Genomic DNA, 13616 nt, shown 5'->3' with positions numbered 1-13616 from the left:
AATGGTCGCCAAAAAATTTCCCCCCATTAGAAGTGAGAAAAAAAAAGAGAGATGGTAATAACATTTGCTACTCTCTATATGCTCAAGAAGGAAATTACACCTCTCTCTCTCTCTCTCTCCATTAAGAAGAAGGAAATTACATCTCTCTCTCTCTCTCTCTCTCTCTCTCTCTCCATTAAGAAGAAGAAAAATTTTGTTTTTGGGACCCAAAAAAACTCTATAGAGCCATAGCTACTGCTATATATTTAGTGAGAGTTTTTGATGCTTCCCCTCCATTATCTATTGCCATCTATGTGGTTTAAGTGTTCCTATTTGTTAATAAACAACTTGATGATACACCTGTATACAAGATCAATATTGACTTCTTGCTAACTTCTCCTTATGCACAACTACCAATGTTATGGAGTATTATTTTTTTCATAAAACTTGGCTTTAACTCTATGCACTGATTTTTCTATTGTTTGCACTACTAGTAGTACTAGCATCAAATCCCATCTTTACTTTGCCAGCTACTTTTCCTCTACTTGCATAGCTATAGAAATCATGCCCAAAAAATTACTTGCACCACTTTAATAATGAACAAATGCATGTGATGTGCATGGTTATTCTCTCTCTCTCTCTCTCTCTCTCTCTCTCTCTCTCTCTCTCTCTCTCACACACACACACACACACACACACACACACACACACACATTTCCTTTCTTTTTTTATGGAATGGATCCTTTATTGATTAACTATATTATTAAAATTTGCTCCCAAATACCGACATCACTAGCATACTAAGCTTTACAATACATATTTTTAAAAATACTATGAGGTAATACACACATGGTCCACTGATATGTGTTATACATATCACTTATACAAATATAATGCTTGCCAAAATAAGGTCTTAAACCAAACAAATCACTAAGACTAGCACATGGTCAACTTAAAAACAATACTATGTTTAACACCATAAATGGTGTTCATGTGCTATGTACAAACCATCATCAATGCAACATCTCAATTGACACCATCGCACTACTCATCTCACCTATCTTACTAACGTCAACCATGTCAATTAAAATAATTGACTAGAATCCACACAATCTATCCCAACATGACAACATAAAATAGGCACAAATACATACACCAATAAATAGCACAATATTTAACAACAAGTATTTAACACGTAGAGATCAGTCGTAATGCTAGTAACACTAGCATGGCCCAAAATACATATACCAATAACACTAGCCCATCATTATTAATATGGTATCGCCCATGATACCATATTATTAATCATGGTATCGCCCATGATACCAACTACCATCATGCTACAATGGTATCTCAAGCAACCCCGATCAATCATAGAGTGGAATTTCTAACGTCCCCCTCTTGCTTGGATTTGTAACTAATCTTAGTTTCATGTTTGCTATTTTTGTGAATGAGGTATGGACAGGTGTAGAAAAATTGTTGAGAAGCATCCTTTCTAGAATGATTCTTAAACTCCAATAAATATTTGGTATAGTGTTCTAAATATGTAGTCACAATCATAATAATCTATTATAAAAGTATGATCAAGTATCTAATGGGTCATTGAGCAATTTTATTGTAGAATCTCTTGCTATCTATACAGTCCCATACCAATATGACATTAAGAAAAAGGATAACAATTAAGCTCAATGTTTTAGAAAGTTTATCTTTCAATGTGAATGTGAAAGGACAATAATACTCATCGATGGAGCCAATTATTCTAAGATATATGTGTAGAGGAGGACATCTCTGTGGGGGAAAATGTAAGATCCCTCTTCCTCTGTAATAAATTTACATGAGGTTTTTTTTGTAACGCATATTCTAGTGAGAGAATGTGCATTTAAGAGATAAAAGGTGTGCATTTAAATGAAAAAACTTTACTCTTAGAAAAATAAAATTTAGATAATAATTTAATTTAAGTTAATTTGGCCAAGCTAGTGTGTGCACAAATTTATTGAGGCACTTTCCATGTACATATGTGCACATGGGATGTGTAACCCCCTATCACATAGAAGGTTTAGAAAGAGAACAATATCATTAAAAAATGGTGAAATAAATAAATGAGTAAATTTAATAGATAATTAATAAAACATGTGCTTAGGTGTGATAACATTAGGCTTGGCATTTGTAAATAAGAGAGTGCACACGTTATTTGGACTAAGGTTGAATGGATAAGGTGTAAAGCCTAAAGGGTTATCTTTGGGTGGAAATTAAATAAGGATGAGATAATATTGGAAACTAATAGAAAACTCAAACTTTCCACCATGAGAGAGGAAGTAAACTTGGTGTAAGGTGTAGATACGTGTGGGAGTGGTTGTTTGAATGAAAAATGAGTGGTTGGATGAATATTAAGGTTTAGTTGCATGGACTTTTATGGGCTACATGCATGAGTCTTGTAAAAGAGTATTTATATTCCCCTACCATCATTTTTTAAAATAAAAGGACCCCCTTAGACCATTGCAAATACACGAGCTTTTCTAGCATATGGAGAGTACATTTTGCATCATTTTCAATATCTAGCCTGGGTTTTTTGTAAGCTATTACATAGGGTTTTTACATAGTACTTCAAATCACCTATTTTTTTGTTTGCATTGGGGTTTTTGTTTGCATAATTGGGATCTAAAAAATAGGCGTATATTTTTTTCTAAGAGGAGGGAGCATCAACATCATCCAAATTAGCATTACATCAATCCCAATACTAGGCTATCAAGGTACTTTATCTCTTTTAATTTAATTTATACAAATTCCCTCATTTCCTTGCAAATTGCTAGGAATTTTTATGGGGATGAAAGCATAGGACAAATGTTAACAGAGGACCCTCATTTACTATATTGTTCTTAAGAACATGGTATATTAAGGTCCCAAATTAAATCTTACAATGTTAGTTTAATTTAGAATTATGCCTTTTATTCCACATTAAAATAGATGAAACCTTTGATGTCTATATTTAAAATGAAAACATAGGGTAGAGGAGAATCAGATGAACTCTAAGAAATTAATTAATTAATTAATGATTAAACCTTAATTAACTAAAGGACACTAGTCTAGAGAGAGAAAATGGTCTACATGTGCATTAATGTGCACAAATTGAATAAATGATAGGATAGGAAAATTGATTAGAGATTGAAGGAATAAAATCAATTTTAAGGTAGAATTAAATATTGGAGATGGCTTAATTATAGAGAGAGAAAGAGAGAATATGTGTGCGCTAATTGTGCACGAGTAAATTATGCTCAAGGCTAAGTTAAAAATCTCAAATTATTTTTGAAAGTTTAAAGACTAAATGATAAAATTTAGGATAGACTTTTAGGAGATGAAAAACACCGATATCTAGAGAGAGAGAAGATTCTGGTTATAGAGAGAGAAAGTCTAAATAGAGATATCATAAATAGTTTGAATAAATTCTTAAGTCAAATTAGCCATAGGAAATGTATAATATCTTTTTCTTTTATTTAAAAAGAGGAGGAAAATTGACCTGAAAGTGGGAAACCCTAGTATTTTTGCATTGAGAAGCTTACATTCTCTCACTAGGAAAATTATCAAAAAATGACTAAGACTTGGTTAAATGAATAGGGAAAGATAGGAAAATGAACCAAATAAAAGAGTATATGAATTTGTTTGCACCGTCTCCATAGGTCCAATGGTTAGGCAGAAGACTAGACCCATGGGACTGGATGGTGCTAATCTGAGCCTATGGAACTAGTCTAAGTAGAAAAAGGACCAAACACCAGAAACAGGGTGGACCTGAGCTTGTGGGTACTTTCCAAAACGAGACCAAATTATATTTTAGAACAAGAAACTTAGGATTGTAGTCTAGATCAGCATGATGAAAAAGGATAGAGAAGCCTTCATAATCAAGGAGTCAAGACATCTTGTCGAGCTACTAGATGTGACTTGCTTGTGAGAATTATGAAGGAAAAACACCTTGAGGGATCATTCACTTGTCCTTATGTATAAGGATTGTTCCAGTCAAACTAATGGGATTTGATGGAATAACCATAAAAATTGAAAGTTAAAGAGAGAAAGAAGAGTAGAAAGCTCCAAGAATTGGCCTCCTAGGGCACTATACAACACTCCATAGCACATTAGCATCATAATCAAGCCCTAAGGAAAGCTTAATTAAGTTTAATAACTAAAAATTAAGAGAAAAACCAAAATTTTACTTATAACACACACAACTTAACTTGAGGAGAGCAGGATGTGATCTTCTAGCTACAAAAAGAGCTCCAAAAATACTAGAGAGTGGAGGGGGTAGTAGTAGGAGATAAGAGGCAGTAAGAGGAAGATTTTTAACGAAAAAAGAAACTCCCAAGGGCTAGGGAAGTAGGTGCATAGAGCAGTGTCTAGATAGGCCAAATTCAGCAACATAGTGGTGGGTGGTGGTGGTCTTATATGGAAACCTTTGGCATATTGCCTTTAAAGGTCAACGAACAAAGGGAAAAAGCCGTAGCCGCACTAGCCATAGAAGACCTAGTAGCAGCACAATGGCACTCATGCAGTGGAAGGTTAGGGCGAGAAAAGATAACATAGGTCAACCACATATGTACCCTAGATGTGAGTTGGTATGGTGTTCAATATGCCACGCCACCATAACCACACAAGCACATCTATATCCTAGATGTGAGTTGGTTTGGTCTTCAATATGCCACACTACCATAACCACACAAGCATAGAATTCCCCCATTTAATAGTAAGATAATGAGTAATCTGGTGTGCATACTGCATGAGGATGGGAAACCATGATACTACCCATTGCTACAAGAGTCAACCTCAGAGGCAATAGCTGCTTTTGTCACACTCACTCCACCTGCCCAACACCTGGCTTTGGTAGCTCCATTGACAAGACCCATGCTTGCTAACGCACCTCACTTGAGATATTATGTGCCTCAAAGAGGAGTTCTTAGAGTTCAAGAACTATCCTTGTCGCCTCTAGTATTGCCACAACAACCACACCCAGTCGGAGAGTGACCCCCCATACAACAATTGACCTTGATGAAAATACTTGAGGGTGAGGAAGAGGGAATGGGAGGGGATGCTAACTACCTAGAACCATGAGAGGTCTAGAGTCCCCCAAGTTGAATGCTAAGTCACTATGTTTAAGATCGCAATATTGCCACAACAACCACACCCAGTCGCGGAGAGTGACCCCCCATACAACAATTGACCTTGATGAAAATACTTGAGGGTGAGGAAGAGGGAATGGGAGGGGATGCTAACTACCTAGAACCATGAGAGGTCTAGAGTCCCCCAAGTTGAATGCTAAGTCACTATGTTTAAGATCGCAATAGTGTCTACCATGTATATATAGTCACAATATAATCAAATAGAGGGAGGGACATCAATACCTTAGGATCTCGTATGCCACTATAGGGCTATCATTGCAAGGGACCTCATCGGGTCATAGAGTGTCCCATCAAGAAGGCTATGGTAGCCACACCAACGAGCCCATAGCTATTGCTAGTACCACTATGGTTGTGGCATTGACCACATGTATAAGGATTGCCCATTAAGAGCATCCATTATAGGTCTAGATCAAGAGCAGAAACCAAGTACAAGCCTTTCTTCGTGTGACTAGAATATAGAACAGGAGGAGAGCCACCACTTATAAAGCTACACAAGCTTTAGATTCTCATACTCAAAGGGCCCAAAAAGAGGCCCATGTCCTACCAGCCAACGAAGTTTTGAAACATGCTAGAGTTACCCCTAAGACCAGAAGATGAAGTTCCATGAGGATAGGATAAGGGGAAGACCAAGTGAGGACGCAATTTCCAACCTCTCTTCATCCTCTTCAAAGAAAGAGTTACTCAATGTGACCTTCTTATGTGAATTATCAAGTAAACACTAGGTGGAATCATACGCATTTGCTCATATAAGGATTGGTCTATTGAGACCTTGAAGTGCTATTGGGATAGCCGTGTTGGGACATTGTGAGGCCTCAAGCGAGTCACTCCACCCTTAATGTAGTTTTTACTACCATATTATTGTGTTAAGGGGTTATATTAGTTGAGATTTGAGAATATGATCTTAGGATATGATTTCATCACATGATTCATGACTTGAAACTATAGCTTACAATATATAGTGTTGCCTTTGAACATCTTCTTTTGTCAGAGCAAGTTACCTTGACATTTTAAGCATATCTATTATTTGACCATGGCAGCGTAGAGACATAGATGTTTTTTGGGATACTAGATCCTAGTACTTTGCAGCCAGAATGAGATCTTATTAGAGAGAACATTGCTCTCTCGTAATATTAGATGTAAAAAGAGGGGTAGCACTTTATGGACCTCTACGTTGAGATCTTAGGGTTCAATGCTAGATGTATAAGATTACTAGAAACTTTATCCCCCGTCATAGGATTATGACTGCTAGCATGCTTTTGTTGAGCATGTAATTATGGCATGTCTACTCGTATGTATCACCACTCCATAAGAGTGAGACACGAGCATTGATGGCCATCGTACATAAGTAAATACTTGGAATAAAGAGATGTTATCAAGTTTCCATGTTTGTAAATTTATCTTTTGTAAGTAGTAATAATATGTAAACAAAAATGCAAAATGGCTGGCCGAAACTTGTTGCCTTCCACTCAGGGAACAATAATCCGTTCAGGTTGCATTCTAGCATATGGCCAATAATAGAGCAATGGCCACAACCTAGTACCTCAGATCTAGGGAGTATTATTTTGGTCAACCCTATCAACCAATGTTATATGTGTGGTGACACTAGTGGGATGAAGATCAAGATAATTTTATTGTGGATATAAACTATCTTCCATATTATGTGGAAGATGAAGATGAAGAGAAGTTTATTATGGAAATATATATAGACTATCGAGCGATAGTTATGTGGAAAACCTAAATCTTGTAAAAAATATAGGATTCATGGTAGAAGTTTCTTTACCTCAGATAAGTACCTACCCAGACTTAATCATTTGAGTCTGTATCTTCCATATAGAAAGTTTCTTTACCTTAAATAAGTACCTAGCCATAATTAACCATTTGAGGCCATATCTTCAATATAGAAAGTTTGTAATAGTAGTCTAGTACTAAAATTCTTAACTTTTTTGGATTAAGGGATTGAGATTTCCTCAAGCAATGTAATAAAATTTAAAGAAATAAAAGAAGTGTTTCCTTGTCTTAAAATTTTTTATTGGCTACTTGATTGTTGTAAATTTTGATGTAAAAAGAGAGTTTTTTTCTTTCAAAGAGAAACCATGAAGCCAAGTCGCGTTAAGCTCAAAATGTTACACCTGTAATGGAGGTACTGGGACAATGATATTATAAGTAAGCACTCCATAAGTCTCAACCAAGTCCATTTTAAGGAGAAGGGATAACCTTGGTGAATTAGTTTTGAATTGGACTGACTTTATGGATAAATATTTTAATATAATAGTGTATAATGCAAGATGGCTCTTGCCCATCTAAAGATAATGATAGTTGCTCAAAATAGCTAGAGAAACCATTTTGAATCTAATCATCTAAATCAAGATCAGCTTTAGGTGGGAAAACATGAAAGCATCCCTTCATTAGAGATTTTATTCCATGTGATTCCATGAAGACAAGATGAACGAATTCTAAGAGTTATCTCACGAAGGGAAGTCTATTCAAGGATACCATCACTCCTATGGAAATCTTTTTCGTTATGCCAAAGCTATTGAATTGTATAATTCTTGGTGAAGGGAATAACCTTGTGAGCAATTTTGAATTGGACCAACTCAATTCAATATAGCATAGTACAATGGTAGTAGCAAGATGGCTCTTGCTTATCGACCAAGATAAATAAAATTACTCAAAATAGCTGGAGGAACTATGTTAAATCTAATCATTTGAATCAGGATTAGCTTTAGGTGGGAAAACATGAAAGCATACCTACATTAGAAATTTTATCCAATTACATGAAGACAAGATGAATGAATTCTTGGATCTATCTCAGGAAGGGAAGTCTATTGAAGGATACCATCACTCCTATGTGAGTCTTGTTCGTTATGCCTGAGCAATGGATGATATAACACTTCTTCATCTAATTATCCCAAAGTTGGATCCCCCATTGGATAGGCTAGTGAAAAATGTTAAATCCTCATCTATATCAGAAGCCGTGAAGATGGTCGGGGACTTTACCATGGCCTTTTCCAAAGGAGATAACTCAATAGAAGTCCTTGCTACCACCGTCTCCTAGAGAGAACTTCGAGGACTTTACCATGGCCTTTCCTAAAGGAGATAACTCAATAAAAGTCCTTGTCGCCCCCTCCCCTAAAGAGAACTTTGATCCTGATAAAAAATTTTGGTTACCCAAGCCAAGGGGGATAATATTAGAGTCAAGGATCAAAAACCAAAGGACCTACGGGACATGATTCTTATTCCAAATTACCATCAAAATTGTAAAAAATCAACTTAGAGGAAACACAAATGCTATAGATGCCAACAAACCGGGACAGATGATGAGTGATTACTCGAACTCTCTTATTGTTGTGTCACTTTTCTAGCTCAAAGTGCTCAAAATCTCTTATTATTGTCACTTTTCTAGCTTAAAGTGCCCCAAGATCTTGATGCTAGAGATATCTGCAGCCTTAGTACATAGTAATTAAGGACCCTCAGTTGGGAAAATTAGAGAAGACAATTTTCAACCCAGTCAATTGTAGCTAAAGCCATTACAGTTTGCTAACCAAGAGGAAGAACAGAGAGGCATTCATTATGACCATGAGGAAGAAGAGAGAGTCAGGGTCAAAATCAATAATTTTTGTAATCTCTATAGAACAAGGTATGAATTTTAAGGTTTTGGTTGATTCAAGAAGCACTTGTTCATTCATCATTTCACTTGTATGTTTGTGTATATTAATATAATTGACCAAAAGCAAGGTTAACCAATGTAAGTGAAATTAGCTAGTGGAAAAATTCTTTTCACATGCTATGAGATGGACATGATTTAGTTGTTAATAGATGGAAACAGAAGAGAGTGTAAGTTTAGAAGTTTGCCTTTGGGAGTATATGATGGAATTCTTAGGATAGATTGGCTTACCCAAAATCATGCTGACATCCATTGCTAAAGGAACTATTTCTTCCATGGATCTTCATGAGAATAAGGTGTAAGGAAATGGAGTAACTGGATATCGTACCTTAGAACTTGTAAAGGCATCTAAGATATTGGAGGGACTGAGGAAGAAGGATGCAATTTATGTTGTCAAGCTAAATCCTGTAGGAGGCAAGGAATTTGATGTCAAGGAACCCAAATGGTTAAGTGAATATGATGATGTATTTCATGAGGACTTGACTAAAATGCCTCCAACTCGTGAGATTGAGCTAACACCTTTGGAGCTCAGCCAACTGCAAGGAGGGCATATAAGATGGCCATTCTAGAAGCAATTGCACTCAAGGAACAATTGAGGTAACTTTTGAAGCAGGGCTTTGTTTGACCCAGTGTGTATCCCCATGAGGTGTGCTCATGATTTTCCAAAATAAGAAAGATGAAACTCTTAGGCTATATATTGATTATTAGGGATTGAATTAATTAACCATAAAAAATAAGCACCCCATTCCTAGGATAAATGAGCTTTTATATTGATGCCATGGTATCCAAACGATATAAAATAAGAAATATAATTCCTGTGGTAAACAAGAGTAATATACAACCTCTTGCTGGGGTTATAACTATCCTTAGTTGCATAAATCCATGAGAGGATGGCTTCATGATTGGTGTGGAAGACTAGATCAACACATAGAATGCAAATATGCAATGAACCAATTAAATGAATATATGTGAAATGAGTCTAAGTGTCCCATACCACAAAGTCACATTCCACATACACACATAATATGGTAAAAGATAGAAGACATAAATGTGTCTGGAGTAAGTATATGAAATGAATTTGATGTCCCATACCGCCAGATTAATTCCATATATCACTCCTTTACTCCTGTAGAATAGAAGTTTGAGACGGAGTGGCTAGAACCCTCAGAGACTTAAATTTTGACACAATTTTCTTTATCTTAAAAAATTAAGTTATGAAATTTGAACTAAATTTAATGTTTAATCTATGGTTTACTAGCTATTTGATACCAAAATGGAAAAAAGTAACTAACAAGTTGAATAATGACTTTACAATCCTCTAATAATGCGGATGTGGTCAGGTACAATTATTTTCTTGGGTGGTAACTTGGTTTTAAGGTAATGAAGTCGAGTAATAAACCTCTCATCAGATATTAATGAGTCATCCTCTATGCTATATCTGCCAAATGATGTTTATTTGTTCCATGAGGTGACAAAAATGAAAATGGTAATTAAACAATATACAGAATTGATTTTTCAATACATCCAAAATTTAAGCATAAATATAAACATGAATATCATGAAAAACTAGCAATAATTTTAACAATCTTGATTAATAAAGAATAAAAACATATCCTCTAGAGTCTTTAATTCAAAACTAGGTTAAACAAATTAAACTTGTGTACATCTTTCGCCTAGAGCCAAGAGTGCCAAGAGCCTTGCTCATACAATCTAAAAAGGTGACGAGGAAAAGTGTTCATAAGATTGGTAATGGCTATTATCAGGAATGATGCTAAGTAATTGGGAATGTGGATGCAAATTTTGGATACCATATTAAAGAAGAAAAGAATGTGTAATTTGGATAAGGCATCTAGGAAAGCGTTATGGGTTACGGCTGCTGTGTTGTCAAAATCCATGACCTTTATAGTCGAATTTGATTCCACAAGACCATAAGATAAGAGGTCCCCATCCATCAAGGAAAGTCCAAGGAGGAGGTTCACGGTCGATGAGTTTCTCCACCAAAAGGTAAGGTCCAGAGGTTTCTCTAAGGGCCAAAAGGAGTGGCCAGATCGAAGGTTAATTGGCCATTGTCAAAATAGAGTCCAAGCCAATATAGTAGAAGCTTCGTCTCAAATTCATGACAAAATGTTCTCATAAATGTTTCAATCACATAAACTAGAAAAGTTTTAAAGGGTTTGAATATGAAAATTGAGTAAACAAGAAATATAAATTTAAGTTAAATTCTTTATTTATGCTATGCTTTAATCTCTAAGTAATTTGGGTCAAAATTAAACGTGGTCAAAAAACACTGAAAGATGATAAAATAAGGAAGGGATAAAATCCAAAGGTGGCCAATTTAATAAAACAAAGGACAAAGGAGTAAAGATTTGACCAAACTTTCTTTCTTTTTGAAAACTTTAAACAAGACAGTCTACGGTTAATTATGCAACCAAAGAAAATTTATGAGACCTGGACAAGGGTGACATCTTGGTTTTTGAGAGATCTTGAGCTTAAGAGCTATAAGCTTTCAAATCTTATGTATATAAATATAAATAACTTTTGATAGTTGTAAACTTTTATAAGCTTATAACTATAACATAATTATAGAACATTTTTTTAATTTAAAAAAAGCTTAAAGATATAAGCTTTGATATTAGAAAGATGTCATGGTTTGTTTAAGCTTTTGTAAAAGCTTCCCAACGAGGAGTAGATAAATAAAAACTTCTAAGATTAAAGCTTTAACTAAAGTTTTTTTATTTTGTTATTTTTTTAAATCTAAAGCTTTTTATTAAGGCTTTTCTTCACAGCAAAAATTTAGCCCGCGTGGCCAAGCATTAATAAACATAAGGCTTTTTTAAAATATAAATATATATCTAAATTATCATTAAGCTTTAACAGCTTAACTTAAGCCTTCAAACAAGTATCCCCACACGGACTGAAAATAGCGCTGTGCACTTTTCCTTTAAAAAAAATGAAAAGAAAAAGAAATAGTGCTTATTTTCCATTGCCGAATGGAGGGGAAGAAGAAAGACTGCTGTCCGATCGAATTATATATATATATATCTATATATGACTTTAATCTTCCTCCCTCTCTTGAAATTGGTGTAATATGTTTTTCTTCGAGAGGGATAATTTTAAAATCTCTAAGGTGTAGGATTTATATTAGCCCTCCATTATACAAATTAAGTTGAGGATAGGCTTTGCAATTCTGAAGCTAGAGCAAGGATCACCTCAATGAGCTGATTAAATCCATAAAGATGGATTACGAAGAGGATTAGTGAGATAAAAAATGGTTTTGTGGTTTCCACAAACTCACTATTGATGGAGATTTGTTGTCCAATAGTTAAAAGCAAGCCTTCTTTCAACCATACCCTTTGATCTCAATTTCCATCCAAGGACTCAGAAAAATTCCATTCTTTTATCCATGGGTTATTCATTCTTTCACTACTCTACCCTTTGGATTTTAACGAATTTTCCCTATTCTTCAAATCAAAGTAGCCTAGGCTCTGATACCACTGTCCACGGGATCTTAAAAAACTTGATGAAGAATAATAAAAAACTCAAATAATACAAAGAATATGACCATTCAATTGAATACAAATTGACTAAAGTATGCATGAAATAAATTTGCAACAAGAGATAGAGTAAAAGGTACCACACAAGAGACCAATGCTAGGTACAATCTCCCCCCTCAAGCGTGTAGCTCCCACTTCCACGACTTGAGTATTTATGTTGGAATTAGGGTTGCAGGAAAGCACACAAAGCTTGGAGAAGAAGAAGCAAGAATGCACACAACACAAAGTGTATTAGATTGTGTCAATGTACAAAGATAAGTTAGCCCTAGAATAATGGGCGTATATACAAGCCGGGGGAAAAAACCTCCTAAAGAGGGAAAAAGTGCCCCGACGGTCCTAAGTGTGTTCACACACATCACTGCCTATATATATGGCAACAAATCTCCCCTGGGAGTGATGGTGTGAACGAGAGCTGGCACTCATGTATAGGGGAGTGCCATGCCCGAAGTAGATCAATCCACAAAGGGGAGCAAGCCCAAAGCTTTGCGGAAAGCTTCGAACTTCTCACGAGGAAGCGCCTTTGTGAAAAGATCGGCGAGGTTGTCCTGTGTTGGCACATAGGTCAAGCTGATCTCTCCCTGCTGAGAGTCTCTCCCTGACATAGTGATAATGCACCTCAATGTGCTTTGTGCGAGCATGAAAAACTGGGTTTCTCGCAACTGCCAATGCGCTCTGACTGTCAGTGAAGATAGAGGTGACACACTTCTGTCCAACACCCAAGTCAGCCACCATAAGCCGTCTGAGCCACACACACTCAACCGTAGCTGTGAAAGCTGCCCTGTACTCAGCTTCACAACTAGAAGTGGCCACAGTAGGTTGCTTCTGCTCAACCAAGATATGCATGAGCTACCGAGCATGAAACAAAAACCACTTGTGGACACTCTTGTGTCATGGCAACCAGCCCAATCTGAGTCCGAAAAAGCATGTAAATCTGGCAGCAATGATCCCCCCTTGGGATAAAACAACCCAAGATGAATGGTGCCACTCAAGTAGCGAAAGATGCGTTTAACTGCCTTCCAATGCTGAGACCCTGGGCTATGCATAAACCTGCTCACCTGTGAGACTGCAAACTGAATGTCTGGCCTCGTAATGCATACATAAATGAGGCAACCAACAGCTGTCTGATAGAGTGTGACATCAAAGTGATCTCCAGCATCATGAAGACTCAACTTCAAACCAGTCTCCATTGGAGTAGCAATAGGCTTGCAGTCTTCAAGGCCAAATCTCCGCAACAATGTCTCAATATACTTTGTCTGA

Source organism: Cibotium barometz, chromosome 53 (assembly GCF_041138505.1).
Source record: "Cibotium barometz isolate CiBa-2024 chromosome 53, ASM4113850v1, whole genome shotgun sequence".
Lineage (NCBI taxonomy): Eukaryota > Viridiplantae > Streptophyta > Polypodiopsida > Cyatheales > Cibotiaceae > Cibotium > Cibotium barometz.
The sequence above is the reverse complement of the archived record's forward strand: the minus strand, read 5'-3'. Positions refer to the sequence as shown.